Source organism: Leptodactylus fuscus, chromosome 2 (assembly GCF_031893055.1).
Source record: "Leptodactylus fuscus isolate aLepFus1 chromosome 2, aLepFus1.hap2, whole genome shotgun sequence".
Lineage (NCBI taxonomy): Eukaryota > Metazoa > Chordata > Amphibia > Anura > Leptodactylidae > Leptodactylus > Leptodactylus fuscus.
This window is the reverse complement of record NC_134266.1, coordinates 209,405,741-209,421,030: the sequence shown is the minus strand read 5'-3', so window position 1 is coordinate 209,421,030 and position 15,290 is coordinate 209,405,741.

Here is a 15,290-nt window from a genome sequence, read left to right as displayed (position 1 = left end):
AATCAACTCCTGCACCTTCTACCTCTCCGGACAGAGCCCCGCGAGCTGCGGAAACTCTGCAAGGTCTCCTACCTCCCTAAAGTATTGTGCATACTGTTTGTCAGGAGGGGCAACTACTTCAAGGACCCTCCTGCCTTGCTAGTGGCCTTTCATTGGTCCCCGAGCCACTGCACCCCGACATCACCAAACGTGAGTCTTTATCCGTAACGAGCCAAGTTACGAAGCCGCAGTTATCGTTGTCTCCCACAAGGGCTGGCCTGTCCTATCATCTACTCTCCTACTGTCTTCGAACACCTCCATGTTGCTAATAGCAACCGTCCTCCCAACTACTGCTAAGGGACATAAGGATTGGTGATCGGTGCCTCACTTAACTCTTCAGTGCCTGTACTGGACTTTGTCACATTGCACTGTGAACCTGCTGCTGCAAAGCACTGTAAGACTGTCGCTTTCTTCAGTAAAGTTAACCTGTTCGCCCTAACCCTGTGTGGTCGACTGTTATCCTGCACATCGCACCTGGGTGAATGGAAGAGTGGAAGGGTTGTGGATAATCAGGGATACACCGGGACCCCACTCTGCCCAAAGGTGACAACACTACATTGCCCGTTGCCCCTGGTTACCACAAGACCCCTTTTTCTGGCGTCACAAACAGGATTTGAACTTTGTGAAAATTGGGCCCCAATTTATTGCTGGACATTATAATCCATCATCGCTACCCCTCCTGTGGACTACCAGCCATATCAGAGTGAGTAATGAACTGTTGTGTATAAAGGGGTAGTGTGCTTTTAAAACCGCCGCCATTGCTGTGTGGCCGGCGTGTCTGTGGACTGTATTGCTGCGGACGCCAAAATCCTCAGGCTGCACCAGAACCGCCCCCTGGATTGGCGCCAAAAGTCCCGGAGTGTCTCCGCCCCCTCCACAGACTGTGTACTTGCTTTCTGCCGACTCCTCCTCTTGTGGTCTCCGCTCCAGCCGCCATCTTGCTGAAGCCCTGGGCTTCCCCTCTAGTGTCGGGAGGCGTGCCTTCATCTCAGCTGGCCGCAGTGCACTCCTGGGAAAGGAGTGACGTCACAACCAGCCGCCGACTACTCCGGAGCTCCAACCAGCTACAGGGACCGCACCGGAGCATCCACATCTGCCTCTGCAGCCGCACAGTGAGTAAGCCAGCAGCGCTGGCGAGAGGGTGAAAGCGTGAATTGATTGACCACCTGGCGCAGCGCCGCAAGCACGAGAAAAATTTAAAGAGACAGTACCACATTATCCTACTATCATGCCTGACGCGGACAATGCTCAGTTAAATGTTATTCCTGATGATGGATCAGCTGCTGCAGCTACCGGAGTGAACTTTCTTCTGGGGGCTCCGCACCTACCCAGTTATCGGGGGGGACCCCCACACTTTAACAGACTTTAAGGAACAAATACTCCGGGCTTTTCACTTGTTACCTTTATCCCCAGTGCAGCAGGTGAACGTACTGCTGGGCCAGCTGGAAGGAGTTGCCTTCCAAGAAGCTCGCTCCTGGCTCACAGCTGATAAAGACTCTGTTGAAAAGATCTTCACCTGGCTCAAGCGGGAATTTGAACCAAAATCTTCTATAGAGGTGAGACTGGGATTCTTCAATAGAAGACAACAACCAGGTGAGACATTGAGAGACTATGCCTTAGCCCTGCAAACTGCTTTCCGGGCTTTACAGCAAATTGATTCCATTAGTGCGGTTGAAGCTGATAAGATGCTCAAGGACAGATTTATTGAAAGCGTAGACTCCCGGCTAGTGCAAAGCCAACTCCGCATGCTAGCGGTGCAGAATCAGGACGTTTCATTTGCAGATTTCAAGTCGCTAGCTATCCAAGTCTTAGGGACCGAGTCACCTTACAGCCCCCTCCTGTACTCTCACCCTTCCAACTTAGAAAGTGGACCGGTTGTCGCACCTACACCTGTTACCTGCCGCTCCAGCTGCTCCTGCTGTTACTCAGGCTGCCCAAGCTTCTACACCTGATCTGGTGGCCTGTCTGAAAGATTGCATGGACAGAATAGTTGAAAGTGCTGTTAAAAAATTAGCGGGACTGACAGTGCAAGCCACGCCTCCCTCCAGGGAGCCTTCCCTGTCCCGCTCTTCCTCACCTGAGCCACGACAGTACTATCCACGTCCCAGGCGTCCTCCGCCTGACAGGCCACCACCTGCTAATAGAACTGTTTGCTCTTATTGTAAGAAATTTGGCCACCATCGCAACCAATGCTTTCAGTTAAATGGGATGCCCCCGAGGCAGAGGACCAACCCTCGGGAGGAATATACAGAGGTCCCTCCAAGGCGCCCAAATTCATCGCGCCCTGTCCGTACATCACTGTCCGAATCAATGGAGTCCCGTTCGAGGCCCTTATAGATACTGGCTCTCAAGTCACTACCCTAAAGAAGTTTGCTTATGTTCAACACTGGGATCTCAGAGACCTATCCAAAGACATTGGCGGCCAAGGATTTAATCTCTTAGCAAGTAACAGTCAGCCTATTCCTCAAGTGGGTTATTGGGAACCCACCATCCAGATTGGCGACTGCCGTCTCCCTCAACAAGGTGTCATCGTCACAGGGGTAGAAGAAGAGGGCTCCGCTGCCTTAGTGCTAGGCATGAATGTCCTTAAGAACTGTTTTGATGAAATAATCAGTGCCTTGCACGTGTCTCTCCCCACTGCTTCTCCTTCCCACAGGAAAGCCATACAACACCATGTCAAGGTGCTGGTGGCACATCAATGGTTCGCTAACCGCAACGGAGAGATCTGCTGTGTCCAGATCCGGGACACTCACCCTGTGACTCTGTCTGCCAACTCTGAGACGATCGTCTGGTGCCACGCACGCCCCGGTGTAAAGAACGAAGATTATCAGGCTCTTCTGGAACCCATCCAGCTGGAGACTCAACCTCTGGTGAAAGCTGCACGCAGTCTTGTGACTGTCAACAACGGTAAGATACCAGTACGCCTCATCAACATGAGTGACACACCTGTGAGCCTTTACAAATTCACACCGGTCGGCCAATTGCACCAGCTGTGCCCTGCAGATATCCTTGCTGACACAGCTACGGCAAAACAACGGACTGCTACCACTACACCTTACACAGATAGGACCAGCCCTTCACCCTGGTGGATGGAGCTTAACGTGGGAGACGCTAACACACCTCCAGAATACATCAACGGTGTCATCAACCTGGCCAAACGTCATCACCACGCTTTCAGCAAGCACCCCTCTGATTATGCAAAGACCTCCTTAATTCAGCATCGCATCATCACTGGCGATCATCCTCCCATCAAAGAGAGGCACCGGCCTGTTCCTCCTGCAATGTACCAACCTGTCAAGCAGCTGTTGCGGGAAATGAAAGAGGCCAATGTCATCCGAGAAAGTCAGAGCCCCTGGGCTGCTCCTCTTGTGCTAGTCAAAAAGAAGGATGGGACTATCCGATTTTGTGTGGACTATAGAAAATTGAATAATGTGACCCACAAAGATGCGTACCCTCTGCCACGTATAGAGGAGTCCTTGACTGCACTGGGCTCTGCTGCTTACTTTTCCACTCTGGACTTGACAAGTGGCTACTGGCAGGTCCCCATGGCTCCGGAGGACCGCGAAAAGACTGCCTTTACTACTCCCATGGGCCTGTATGAGTTTAATAGCATGCCATTCGGGCTTTGCAACGCACCAGCCACCTTCCAGAAACTGATGGAGAGATGCTTAGGGCATGTGAACTTCCAACATGTGTTGCTCTACTTGGATCATCTATTCCAAGTCTTACAAAGACCATCTACACCACCTTGCTGAAGTGTTCCAGGTGCTCACAGAGCACGGTCTCAAGATCAAACCCTCCAAGTGTCACCTCCTGAAACCTCGTGTCAATTACCTAGGCCATATTGTCAGCGCAGAAGGCGTATCACCTGACCCGGACAAAGTCTCCGTTGTCACGGATTGGAAGACACCCTCTACTGTCAAAGAAGTCAGAAGTTTTCTGGGTTTCGCTGGCTATTATCGCCGCTTCATCCCCCACTTCGCACAGATTGCCGAGCCTCTGACAGAGCTGCTTCGGGGGTGCCCCAAAGAAAGTTACAACAGAAAGCTGCCAGTAGAGTGGTCCAAGAGACAAGAAACCGCCTTCCAGGCGCTGAAGGCCTTGCTCACCCAGCCTCCTATCCTAGCTTACCCGGACTACAGTCAACCCTTCCGGCTGTATACTGATGCTAGTTTCCAAGGACTTGGTGCTGTGCTGTCTCAGGTGTAAGACAACCGTGAAAGGGTGATCGGCTATGCCAGTCGAAGTCTCCGAGGAGCTGAGAAAAACAATAACAATTATAGCTCCTTCAAGCTCGAACTCCTGGCTCTTGTGTGGGCTATCACTGAAAAATTCAAGGACTATCTTGCTGCATCGTCCTTCATAGTCTACACTGACAACAATCCCCTGGCGCACCTGAACACCGCACGGCTGGGTGCACTTGAACAAAGATGGGCTTCTAGGCTGGCGAACTACTCCTTCACTATAAAATATAGAAGCAGAAAGACGAACACAAACGCAGATGCCCTGTCACGACTCCAAAATGGAGAAGAGTCTGCTGTCCCAGATGAATGGGAAGAAGTCGAGATGCCGCCTTTCTATAACAGATTCGCCCAGCAAAACGTCATTACCGCTGCTGTAGAAGCAGAAGCGTCACCATCTAACTCAATTGATCCTCTACAGGAACCTTCCAAATGGCTCCTGTTGCAGCAAGAGAGCCGCAGCCTAGGTGAGATACACGACTACCTGCTCACCGGAAGAACTCCTGTCCGCCTACGTCAATCTTGTCCAGACCTCGAACTCCTTCGTTTGTGGCGGCAAAGAAAGCGTCTCTTCCTCCAAAAGGGGCTGATACTCCGAAACACCCTAGATCCAGTGTCTAACCAACGACTTCATCAAATTATTGTCCCCAGGAGAGACGCCAACATGGTGCTGGACGCCTACCATGACCAGTGTGGTCACTTCGGGGTCTATAAGACCGAAGCTACAATCCGCCGCCGATTCTATTGGATTGGGATTAGATTCGACATCAAGAAGTAGTGCCAAGAATGCACCTCCTGCAACTTGACCAAGGCAGGAAGAAGAGACCAGTGTGCACCACTTCACCCCATCCAGACTCAAAGGCCTAACGAACTTGTTGCCTTGGACCATGTAAAATTGGCCCCTACTAGGTCTGGCTACTCCTACGCTCTCACAATGGTAGACCACTTCTCCAAATGGACCGCAGTTGTCCCTGTCAAGGACCTTACCGCCCGCACAACAGCTGCTGTCTTCTACCATGAGTACGTGAAGCACTATGGCTGCCCGGAGAAAGTCCTGACAGATCGTGGTTCTGCCTTCGAATCCCAGCTGTTCCAGGAGCTATGCTTGTACCATGAGTGCAAGAAGTTACGGACAACTGCCTACCATCCCCAAGGCAATGGGCTGTGCGAAAAGGTTAACCAGGTGTTCATCAACATGCTGCGCACAGGCTCAGTGGCGAAACAACAAGAGTGGCCTAATCTCCTTGCTGAGCTAGTGGAAATCTATAACAACACTGTCCACTGTTCCACTGGCTTCACGCCCTTCTACCTGATGTTCGGGCGACAAGGACAACTCCCAAGAGACCGAGCTCTTGGGATACAGATACCCGACTCTATAAATCCCCTGCCAAGGGATGACTGGGTTACGGAACATCAGAGGAGAATAACAGAGGCGCAAGAAATTATTAATTTCCGAATGGAAGAAGCTCGCTGGCGTCAGGAAGATTTCAACCAGCGAGCGCATGCTGTTCCCCTCCAGATTGGAGACAAGGTCTGGCTGAAGAAGGAGCATCGTAGCCACAAGCTAGAACCTCTGTGGGAACCAGAACCATATATCCTCACAGCTGTGCCTTACCCTGATGTATGTGAGATCTTTAAAGAAGGAAGAGCTCCCCAAGTCGTTCACCGAAACCGGCTAAAGCCCTGTCACAGGGAAGAACTGTACATTGCACCAGTGCTGCCACCGAGTGAAGCTCCTATCAGGTACCCTCTTCCTGCTCCTGAGCTACCTCCTCCTCATCCTCCCTCTACCACCTTCAGAACTATCATTCCCATCAGTGAGCTGTGTCAGGAAACCCCCTTTCTCCTGTCAGGGTACTACCCATCTGCTCTACAGCCTGCAGCCATGCCTCCGGCTGCACCAACCTTGCCGGCTACACAGCCACTTCTGCCTGCTGCAGAACCTCACGGACTTCCCCCTGCTGCGGAGATTGCTCTCAGGAGGTCTGAGAGAAGCACAAGAGGTGTGCCTCCTGCCCGCTACATGGATTAAATTCTTTATCTCCTGCATGGACTCTAATGCATCTGAGCCTGCAAAGACTTGCCCTTGTTATGGACTGTTTCTTTGTTATGCAACGTTTAAGCTGTGTGCCTGGATCTGCCATGAACATTATACATCTACTTACCTTGCCCCCTTTTACACGGACTCTAAAGACTATGAGCCTCCTTGGATCGGCACTTTGATTTTTATGCTTTTATGTATTTTTCTACTGTTTACACATCTATGCCAATATGTATATTCTTGATATTTAAAGATGTATACCTTGTTTGCACTACACCTGTTTACATATATTTGAGTGCCTAACTTCTTCCCTCCTCAGGTTCTCTTAGGCCTAGCCTGCAGGACCACTAGGGGCCTGATGGTTGCAGTAAATCCTGAGTCGAGGTGACCCAGAACCCCTGCCTTCTAGTTTGGGGACTAGACTGACCACTAGTCGCCCTCGAGCCCTGCGCCGAGGCCGGCTTTTGTCAAAGCCCGGGGGTGTGCAGTGACCCAGAGCGGCCACTGATAGTGAGTTAGGGCCCTTGTGCGCCTGTGGCCAGTAGCTTACTCCTGGGCACTGCTCCCCAGCACCTCTGTGGCACCCCTGTCAGTATTTAGGCAGATGTATCTCTCTTTTATATAGGTCCTGATGTACTTTGCATTATAAATGTATTGTTATGTACTGTCACTTTAAGTTTCCTGTGTCTGCTAAACATGTGAGTTGTGAGCACCAATCCCTATCCAGTCCTCTCCCTGGGAGGAGCTTCCTTCCTCTCAGGCCTGCAGTCTAGACCTAGAGTCTAGGGAAGGCAGACATACCTGCCACCAGCTCTTAGCTCCTGTGTAGGCCTCAAGCCTGAGGTCTAGGCCTACTTGTTTTCTCTGAAGTTGCAGTGAGACTGCAGGTCTCAGCCGAGACCCCTGACAAGCTGAAATCTGGGTCTGGAAGATATAGCCCGCCGGTACAGCTGGGCTGAAGTGCCTGCACCCCTGAAATCAACTCCTGCACCTTCTACCTCTCCGGACAGAGCCCCGCGAGCTGCGGAAACTCTGCTAGGTCTCCTACCTCCCTAAAGTATTGTGCATACTGTTTGCCAGGAGGGGCAACTACTTCAAGGACCCTCCTGCCTTGCTAGTGGCCTTTCATCAGTCCCCGAGCCACTGCACCCCGACATCACCAAACGTGAGTCTTTATCCGTAACGAGCCAAATTACGAAGCCGCAGTTATCGTTGTCTCCCACAAGGGCTGGCCTGTCCTATCATCTACCTTCCTACTGTATTTGAACACCTTCACGTTGCTAATAGCAACTGTCCTCCCAACTACTGCTAAGGGACATAAGGATTGGTGATCGGTGCCTCACTTAACTCTTCAGTGCCTGTACTGGACTTTGTCACATTGCACTGTGAACCTGCTGCTGCAAAGCGCTGTAAGACTGTCGGTTTCTTAGTAAAGTTAACCTGTTCGCCCTAACCCTGTGTGGTCGACTGTTATCCTGCACATCGCACCTGGGTGAATGGAAGAGTGGAAGGGTTGTGGATAATCAGGGATACACCGGGACACCACTCTGCCCAAAAGTGACAACACTACATTGCCCGTTGCCCCTGGTTACCACACGAGGGGGAGGAAGGACGAGCGGAGGGGGGAGAAAGGAGGAAGGACGAGCGAGGGGGAGGAAGGACGAGCGAGGGGGAGGAAGGAGGAAGGACGAGCGAGGGGGAGGAAGGACGAGCGAGGGGGAGGAAGGACGAGTTGACTGCACAGGACAAAGGGAGCATTCACACTAGCATCGGTGTCCGACAGCTAGTGTCCGATGCTAATGTCTGCACAAGATTTTGCACGGACATTAGCAGCGGACACTAGCTGTCAGACACACACAGGCTCGTATCCCGAATTTGAGCTCGTGTATCGTACAAAAAATTTTGCTCGCATCGAGGCTCGTAACTTGAATTACTCGTATGTGGAGCAGCTTGTATGTCGAGGTTCCACTGTAATTTGCAACAAAAAGTGTACGTTTTTTCAAAATTTCGTACTTGGTATGGTAGGCATAACAATTGTTAAAAAACAGACAAACTTGATAATCTTGAACTCAGGGCTCCATAATTCTACATTATCTTCGAACGTGTCTAATGCTGTTTGAACATGTGGTATACTTTTAGACTGTCTAGTCTAAGTTTACACCATTTATTAGTTTGCTTAATTTATGACAAAAATTTGGCACAATGCCTGAAATTTTGGCACAATTTCTGTCTCACCGTTTAGCATAATAAGCCACACCTTTCTAGACCAGCCCCACCCACATGTTGTAGGAGGTGCACAAATAGAAAATAATGTCTAAGACTTGTACACATGAGGTTTTTTCGTTTCAAATTATTCCAGAATTCTAGTGCATATTTATTATTTTGCCCCCATGTACCAATTTAGCTCATGTAAAAATATTCTCTATTTTTGGAGAAGGTATATTGTTTGTAATAATTGTCCAAAATTGTTAGATTTCTTTCCTAAATTCCCTTTATTGAATCTGGGTAACTTGTATCTCTACTATATATATATATATATATATATATATATATATATATATATATATATATTGAGAAAGTGACAGGCAAAGTGCTGGAGTCACGGGATAGCTCCCTCAGATTCCTGACATATGTGTGGTCCAGGGCGGATCATGCTTCAGCACAGGTGTAGATCCTGGGCTTATTACTGACTCATAAAAGGCTGTAGAACCTGCAGTTCATGGAAGATCCTGGGAGGAGAGGTAGTGATTTGGTTTGTCCTGACACTGAGACCCTTGTAAGAGACCCTGTGCTATTTTGTTTTGGTCGTGTGGTTGGTAGTAAGTCACACATACAGATAATATTTTCTGTTTAGTTAGCGCTCAGACGAGCAGGTTTTCTTTTGCCTTTTTTCCTGAAGTTAAGGCTGTATTTTATTTTGCTTATCCTGTGCCTGACCTAAAGTTTTATTTATTTTGCTGTTTTGTTCTTTTTTTTTTTTCAAATAAACCTTTTTTTCCTGCATATTTTGTGCCCCCTCTTGACTGTTATGGGTCCGCACCACTGCTTCTTCCAAGCTAACTTCCCCACAATATATATATATATTCAGCACAACATCTATACAAGTCTCTGTTTTGTTGTTCTTTGTATGCTATAACTTTCTAAGCACATAAACTTTAGTTTTCATTTACTGCCTTGTCATAATCTATATCCATAAATATATTCTCCCATGGGTGATGCTAGCTGTCAAAATTTGAACTTTTAAACCTTGAACTTTGAAAGGAAATGCTATCACCTCTGGGCCTTCAGATAATGCCGAATCAGTTCAGTTCATCCCTTGTCTTAGCTCTTTATATGTAACGGATGATTGGTCAGCTCTTTCAGGTCTGGCTGAAACACATACGCAGGATAGAGTATGACCACTAGGTGTATATGCTTGTAGGATATGTACTAATACAGTCCTACTGTCTATTTGGAAAGTCAAAATAGGATGCTTGAAGTAAGTATAGCTTTTAATACATATCAAGTATAGCTTTTAATACATATCAATAAAAGTTAAATTTTAAATACGTCCCTGATAGTTACCTACTAGAGATGAGCGAACACTAAAATGTTCGAGGTTCGAAATTCGATTCGAACAGCCGCTCACTGTTCGAATGGGTTTCGAACCCCATTATAGTCTATGGGGAACATATACTCGTTAAGGGGGAAACCCAAATCCGTGTCTGGAGGGTCACCAAGTCCACTATGACACCCCAGGAAATGATACCAACACCCTGGAATGACACTGGGACAGCAGGGGAAGCATGTCTGGGGGCATAAAAGTCACTTTATTTCATGGAAATCCCTGTCAGTTTGCGATTTTCGCAAGCTAACTTTTCCCCATAGAAATGCATTGGCCAGTGCTGATTGGCCAGAGTACGGAATTCGACCAATCAGCGCTGGCTCTGCTGGAGGAGGCGGAGTCTAAGATCGCTCCACACCAGTCTCCATTCAGGTCCGACCTTAGACTCCGCCTCCTCCGGCAGAGCCAGCGCTGATTGGCCGAAGGCTGGCCAATGCATTCCTATGCGAATGCAGAGACTTAGCAGTGCTGAGCCAGTTCTGCTCAACTACACATCTGATGCACACTCAGCTCTGCTACATCAGATGATGTACATCTGATGTAGCAGAGCCGAGGGTGCACTAGAACCCCTGTGCAAACTCAGCTCACGCTAATAGAATGCATTGGCCAGCGCTGATTGGCCAATGCATTCTATTAGCCCGATGAAGTAGAGCTGAATGTGTGTGCTAAGCACACACATTCAGCACTGCTTCATCACGCCAATACAATGCATTAGCCAGTTCTGATTGGCCAGAGTACGGAACTCGACCAATCAGCGCTGGCTCTGCCGGAGGAGGCGGAGTCTAAGGTCGGACCTGAATGGAGACAGGTGTGGAGCGATCTTAGACTCCGCCTCCTCCAGCAGAGCCAGCGCTGATTGGTCGAGTTCCGTACTCTGGCCAATCAGCGCTGGCCAATGCATTCCTATTGGAAAAAGTTTATGTCACAAAAATCACAATTACACACCCGATAGAGCCCCAAAAAGTTATTTTTAATATCATTCCTACCTAAATAAAGGTTATCCCTAGCTATCCCTGCCTGTACAGCTATCCCTGTCTCTTAGTCACAAAGTTCACATTCTCATATGACCCAGATTTGAAATCCACTATTCGTCTAAAATGGAGGTCACCTGATTTCGGCAGCCAATGACTTTTTCCGATTTTTTTCGATGCCTCCGGTGTCGTAGTTCCTGTCCCACCTCCCCTGTGCTGTTATTGGTGCAAAAAAAGCGCCAGGGAAGGTGGGAGGGGAATCAAATTTTTTTGGAGTTTGCCACGTGATGTTCGATTCGAATCGAACACATCGAACAGCCTGATATCCGATCGAACATGTGTTCGATAGAACACTGTTCGCTCATCTCTATTACCTACCTATCTCCATTTTTTGCTTGAAGTAAAGCCCTACTCTTACTCAAAACACATAGTAACGGTAAAAATGCCTACCCTATTTATTACTGCAAGATCTTTCTTCCTGATAGCCCATGATAGATTTCTGTGTAATTGGTTTTTCACTGTAAAATACGTCTGAATTTCTAATTTTATATGTTACATATCACTTTTACATAACAGATTGTAAACCCAGCCAGCCATGAGGTCAGAATCCACCTTTGGTGAATGTCACATTATATATTCTTTGATCTGTAGCACACATTTTTTTTCCATATATAGAGATAACTTACCAGTCACAGTCAGTATAAAAGGCTATTTAATCTGTCGTAAGAAATGTTATTGGAAATATTATATGTCAACATAAAACCTGCAGTAACAGCCAAACACTTCCATCAATAGTATTACACGAAAACATGCTTGTAGGTTTTCCTGTATTATACAGTACATTGAACTACATTCCAAAATAGCATTCTTGTTTACTCAAAATATTGGATGAAAAGACGATCGAAAACAAACTTTGGCAAATTACGGAGGAATATTCTTTTATTTTATCAACTAGCTTTTACCCGCGACTTCGTCTGCGGTGATTTGAGAATTGGGCGGACACAGACGTGTGAAACAGTAAAAGTGCTTTAAACAGTTTGGTGGGCTAGCAAATGTGATGTGATGTGTTATATTGTATATGTCGTGATACAGACAATGTGATGTGTTGTATTGTGTATGTCGTGATACAGACAATGTGATGTGTTGTATTGTGTATGTCGTGATACAGACAATGTGATGTGTTGTATTGTGTATGTCGTGATACAGACAATGTGATGTGTTGTATTGTGTATGTCGTGATACAGACAATGTGATGTGTTGTATTGTGTCAGACAATGTGATGTGTTGTATTGTGTCAGACAATGTGATGTGTTGTATTTTGTATGTCGTGATACAGACAATGTGATGTGTTGTATTGTGTATGTCGTGATACAGACAATGTGATGTGTTGTATTGTGTGTCGTGATACAGACAATGTGATGTGTTGTATTGTGTCAGACAATGTGATGTGTTGTATTGTGTCAGACAATGTGATGTGTTGTATTGTGTCAGACAATGTGATGTGTTGTATTGTGTCAGACAATGTGATGTGTTGTATTGTGTCAGACAATGTGATGTGTTGTATTGTGTATGTCGTGATACAGACAATGTGATGTGTTGTATTGTGTATGTCGTGATACAGACAATGTGATGTGTTGTATTGTGTATGTCGTGATACAGACAATGTGATGTGTTGTATTGTGTATGTCGTGATACAGACAATGTGATGTGTTGCATTGTGTCAGACAATGTGATGTGTTGTATTGTGTATGTCGTGATACAGACAATGTGATGTGTTGTATTGTGTGTCGTGATACAGACAATGTGATGTGTTGTATTGTGTCAGACAATGTGATGTGTTGTATTGTGTCAGACAATGTGATGTGTTGTATTGTGTCAGACAATGTGATGTGTTGTATTGTGTCAGACAATGTGATGTGTTGTATTGTGTCAGACAATGTGATGTGTTGTATTGTGTATGTCGTGATACAGACAATGTGATGTGTTGTATTGTGTATGTCGTGATACAGACAATGTGATGTGTATAGTGGAAAGCTATATGTAAATGTGAGTGAGTAGAGTGAGGGCTACTCCTGAGGTGACAGTAAGGAGTGTGCAGGCAGGTTGAGGCAGGAAATGCCAGGCAGTGTGTGTGAGTGTGTATGTAGTGATACAGACAATGTGATGTGTTGTGTATGTAGTGATACAGACAATGTGATGTGTTATGTGAGTGAGTAGAGTGAGGGCTACTCCTGAGGTGACAGTAAGGAGTGTGCAGGCAGGTTGAGGCAGGAAATGCCAGGCAGTGTGTGTGAGTCTATAGCTAGGGCTAGGAGTCCTGCTTTTGTGAGTCTCCTGCTAGGAAGCCATGTTGTTTAGTGGCACCAAAAGTAGCCTGTGACTCAATCCTAAGGGAAAACTATGTTTGTGGAAAATTGCACGCAAATCCGTCCAGGCGTTTTAGCGTGATTGAGGAACAAACATCCAAACTCACAAACATACAAACATCCAAACACACAAACTTTCACACTTATAATATTAGTAGGATGTCCAGCCAATGCTATTATAGGTTGTTAATACCATCCGGGAATTCAAGAATGATCCGTTTCTCCTTTATCAAGAGGAGAATGGTATCAAAAACTTTTTACTAGGCATAGTCTTTGAGTTGATGTTCCGGAGCATCTACATGGTACTTGCAAATGGTTAAAGGGACATTCCCATCTAAAGGATCCTATCTACTGTATATTGCTGGTTTATGTAAATTTAAGAGTTTTCCTATATCTATTGCTTTAGCAATGCTGCTTCGTTTGTCTCCTATGTGAAATTATTTCTCCTATTGTTTACAGCTTGTTGTCAAAGAACCAGGCCTATACTTAGTGCACAGGTCAGAGGATGAGTCATTGCTCTCTGGGGGGTTGAGGCTGGGTTCACACCAGCATTGGCTGTCTGTAGGGGGATTCAAATCCCCTCTCTACTGCTTGCAGTGTTTTTCCCTTTCTCAGAGTTTTTCTCCTTTTTGGGCAGAAAACATGCACACCCCATTATAGTCTATGAGGTTCTCGGGTTTCTGTGTGTAACTGCTTTTGTAAGTTTCCATCCCAACAAAATTAAAAAACAAATGCAGATGTGAACCTAGCCTGAGTTGTCTTCTGCTATGCTGTGTGGACAATCAGGTCAGCTCATTGCGGTTTGCTGATAAATGTTTGGACAGTGTGGCATGTCTATATGCAGACACAAGGATAACATTGAGTTTACTGCAAGTCTGTTGTCTGTGTAAGTATTCTATACAAATATGTGGAATGTAATATACATTTACTGTGAATATTATTTGATCTGTATTATTATAGATTTCTAATAATAATAACAAATGATCTCTCAAGGTAAAAGTAATGTCTATATCTACTGGAGAACTTCATAGTGCCCTGTCCATCAAACAGTTAAAGACCTCCCACTGGCTTGTTGAAGAATGCAGGAAGTGAGAAAAAGAAGAGATAGCAGGCTAAGCTGATGAAAGAGGGGGATGGGAAAACACCTTCAATTGTGTCACTGACTGTGAGCAGTGTTTTTCCTCTGCTGGCAGTATATTATTTGATCCTGGTGGCCTATTCAAATATGGTGCCTTGTGAGCAATTCACTCACTAATAGCATCTAATAGTTTTTTTTCACCGTCAGACAGTCAGTCAGGAATACCCTTCCTCACAGTAGCGCCTATAGCGCTGTACTGTGAGAGCGGGGAGGAACACCCCCCAGTACTCGTCTATGGGTGAGCACTATCAGGAGGGGAGGGGGCGTTCCTCCCCGCTCTCACAGTACAGCACAGTTTTTATTGATACCATTTCGGGCAATGTGTAATGTTTCAATCACTTTTTATTCAAATTTTTTGAGAGGCAAAATGTCAAAACTGCGATTTAGGCTTTGCAATAAGTTTATACTTTTATAGTCCAGACACTTTGTGATGCAGGGATACGTAATGTGTTTTTGTTTATTTTTATGTTTTCTAGTGAAAGAGGATGATTTGAATTTTTATGTTTGTATTTTTATATTTTTGCATTTTTTTACATATGTTTTAAAACTTTATTTCAGCTCCCATAGGGAAATTGAACCTGTGATCATTAAATCGCTTGTACTGTAGACTGCAATACTACTGTAATGCAGTATGATAAAATCCCTGTTTGATTATTAAAGCCTGTCATAGGTAGACATCAATAGTTAAATGGCTATATAAGGGCTGGGAGCCATTAAAAGGCTACCAAAGCAACCAAACAGCTCCTAATGTCTCACCACTAGGGGGTTGGTAAGGGAGGGGAGTGAAAGTGAATCCCTATGGTGTTGTGTCTGCATCTGACCATGGCACCTGAGGGGTAAAGTGCCTGAATTTAAAGTTGTCTCTGCTGCTATAAGATAAGATAATCCTT